The sequence below is a fragment of the Coenobita brevimanus genome, chromosome 59 (genome assembly GCF_032717465.1).
Source record: "Coenobita brevimanus isolate Jiangsu-jjx chromosome 59, ASM3271746v2, whole genome shotgun sequence".
NCBI classification, from domain to species: Eukaryota; Metazoa; Arthropoda; class Malacostraca; order Decapoda; family Coenobitidae; genus Coenobita; species Coenobita brevimanus.
The window spans coordinates 3480403-3483857 of NC_137012.1; positions in this window are offsets into that span (position 1 = coordinate 3480403).

A 3455-nucleotide genomic window follows, 5' to 3' on the forward strand; every position below is an offset into this window, starting at 1 on the left:
TGTTGGCGCTCTCTCCAGGGCGGTCAGAGATACAAGTAGGGTGCTGTACAGGCTGCATTAGGTCATTAAGGATAGAAAAGATGTAGGCTTGTTCACCAGGTGGATCAGTGAGCCAGAGGTTGTGGTGAACACTGAAATCTCCTAGAATGGAGATTTCAGAGAAAGGAGAAATGGATAGAATGTGTTTCACTGTAGAAGTAAGATAGTCGAAGAATTTTTGATAGTAGAATTAGGGGATAAGTAAATAGCTCAGATATATTTAATCAGAGAATGACAGGAACGCCGAAGCCAGAGTGAAGAGGATTCAGAAGAATCGAGTTCAGGAACACGAGAGCAAAATAAGTCGTTGCGTATATATATATATACGACAGACACCTTTGGCTTTGAAATGAGTATAGAGAAAGTAGGATACAGAAAAGAGTTTGCTGTCTGTTGCCTCAGACAGCTGAGTCTCAGTTAGGAAAAGAAGGTGAGGTTTAGAGGAGGAGAGGTGGTGCTCAACAGAGCGGAAGTTAGAGGAAAGGCCGCGAATGTTGCAGAAATGAAGAAGTGAGTCAGACAGTGGTTCCAGGGGGCTCGAATCGTCACCGGGAGAGGGGCGGAAGGTGGGGGCATTTATGGTCCCCTCCCCCTCCAGGGACTCCGAGGCTTTGTGTTTTGAAGCCATGATTTTGAAAAAAAATAAATAAAATAAAAGAAGAAGTGTAGTGTGTACTGGGAATGTAGTTTGGTGTTGATGGAGAACCTTGTATAGGAGAGCATGCTGGCCTACTCTCTGTTACTGAGACACTGAATAGGTACAGCAAAGTGGGATTGTCAGGAACTAGTCCCGAGAGCTGATGAAACAGGTGCTCCAGCTCTCCCTGTCGTCAGCTTTCCATCCAACTTGGGAGTACTGCCCATGTACTCCTCATGTACTGTACAGTACATATGTGGAAATTTTTAACGTTCCAGCCGGGCATCGAACCCGAAACCTCTAAAGAGAAGTAAGGCACTGTTACCACGACATGGTGCAGTGGTAACTGTGCATAGACTTCTATCTAGGTCTCGGGTTCAATTATCGGTTGGAGCATTAAGAACTTTCAACATATGTACACACGTATAGTGTGTCTCTCCAGTACCTATCATATATATATATATATATATATATATATATATATATATATATATATATATATATATATATATATATATATAATCTCATCTCATCAGCCGTTTGAGCGTCCACTGCAAGACCGGCCTATCCCAAGAGAAGTGGGGCCGATACAGCCAACGTATCTCTACCAAGTGGCTTAGGTTGTCTGGTGGTGATTGTATGTAGGGTGAGAAGTGCTTGTAAGTGTATTGTAGTGTTGGAGTGGCTTTGGATGTGTGTGCAGTCTGTGAACCAAGTGTAATCAGCCTGCGCAAGCCGACTCGGTGCAAGCATACTTTATGGTATGCGACACTGGTTCAACCACAGCACTCCTGATGTCCGCCAATGCTGTACGTGGCCAGAAGAACGCTCCCAAAGTTTATTACCCTTGCGGGGCGCGAACCCTCGTTCTTCAGTGTACGAACACGCACACTTTACCACAGACGATATATATATATATATATATATATACGTTTCTGCCCGGAATCATGCTAAGTCTGTTCTTCGCTCTGCTAAAAATAATTTCATCCGTACTAAGTGCTCTCAACTCTCCAACTCGAATTTTTCCCGCTCCTTCTGGCACCTTGCCAAAAACCTTTCCAACAACTTTACCTCATCATCCTTCCCTTCTCTTTTCCACTCTGATGGTTCTGTAGCTATTTCTTCTACTGATTTGTGGTAGGTGGGGGAGTTCACCATCCACTCATTCGATGTAGTGCTGCTCTCGGGTGTCTGCCCCTTCCTCTCCATCCTTCTTTCTTTCCATTCTCTTCTGTCTTTCTTTCCTTTATTCTTTCCTTGTCCTTCTCCCTTCGGGTGACTTTACACTCCCTCTTCTGTCTTTCCTTCATTCTATCCAATTCCTTCAGCCTGTGAGTGACTCTACACTAAGTGACAAACCAAATGGTTTCCTGTGCACCAGGAAACCATTTACTATGCTGGGTGGTAACCATATAACCAAATTTTGGCGCCTGGTGGTTTAGTGGGTGATTATTGCGCTCCAATCGGATTGAGCCGGTGAAGGTTTATATCCAAGGGATGGTTGAGGTTGATTGCTCATGTAATGCCACTCAGGGATGAGTGAGTCTGGTAACTCTCATCTTCAATGTCGGGACCAACTGCTTAGCCCCGGGCTCCTACTCTCCTCATGGGGCAATGTAGGATTGGATGATGGATGGATGGATAAAGCAGATCTCTTCGCACAGAATTTCTCCTCAAATTCCACCTTAGACGATTCCGGTGCTGTTCCTCCATCATTTCCCCCCTCTGACTTCCTCATGGCTGACATTAAAATGTCTTCAGCTGATGTATTTTCTGCTATCACTGGCCTCAGTACTAACAAGGCATATGGGCCTGATGGAGTCCCTCCTGTTATTCTCAAGAACTGTGCTTCTGTGCTTACACCCTGCCTAGGTAAACTCTTTCGCCTTTGTCTGTCAACTTGTACCTTTCCTTCTTGCTGGAAGTTTGCTCTCATTCAGCCAGTCCCAAAGAAGGATGACCACTCCCAACCCTCCAACTATCATCCAATTGCTTTAACGTTCTGTATTTCAAAAGTTTTCGAGACAATTCTCAATAGAAAAATTTTAAGGCATCTTTCCTATCACAACCTTCTTTCTGATCGTCAGTACGGGTTCCGTCAGGGACACTCAGCTGGCGATCTTCTCACCTACCTTCCAGACTCCTGGTCAACCTCCTTTCGGGACTTTGGCGAAAGCTTTGCCATTGCACTTGACATCTCAAAGGCTTTCGATTGAGTCTGGCATAAATCTTTAATTTCCAAACTGCACTGTTACTGTTTCAATTCTTCTATCTGTGCCTTCATCGCTAACTTAATTTCTAGTCGTTCTATAGCTGCTGTTGTAGACGGCCATCGTTCTTCTCCCAGATCTATCAACAGTGGTTTTCCCCAGGGCTCTGTCCTATCACCAACTCTCTTCCTTTTATTCATCAATGACCTTCTAAGCTGTACATCTAACCCTATCCACTCATACGCTGATGACTCCACCCTTCACCTTTCCATTCGGTTCCTGCAACGCCCCTCTCAGCAGTTACTTCAACAAACAAGGGATGAGGCTATGGCACACCTAATGTCTGACTTGGCTCGTATCTCTGAGTGGGGTAAAAATAATCTGGTTGTTTTTAATGCATCTCAGACTCAGTTCTTACACCTATCAACCCGACAAAATCTTCCACAGGTATACCCACTAATGTTTAATAATATTCAGCTTAACTCTGCATCATCCTTGAATATGCTTGGGGTTTCATTTATTCGGGACTTATCTTGGAAGGATCATATTACATCTCTTGTAAAATCTGC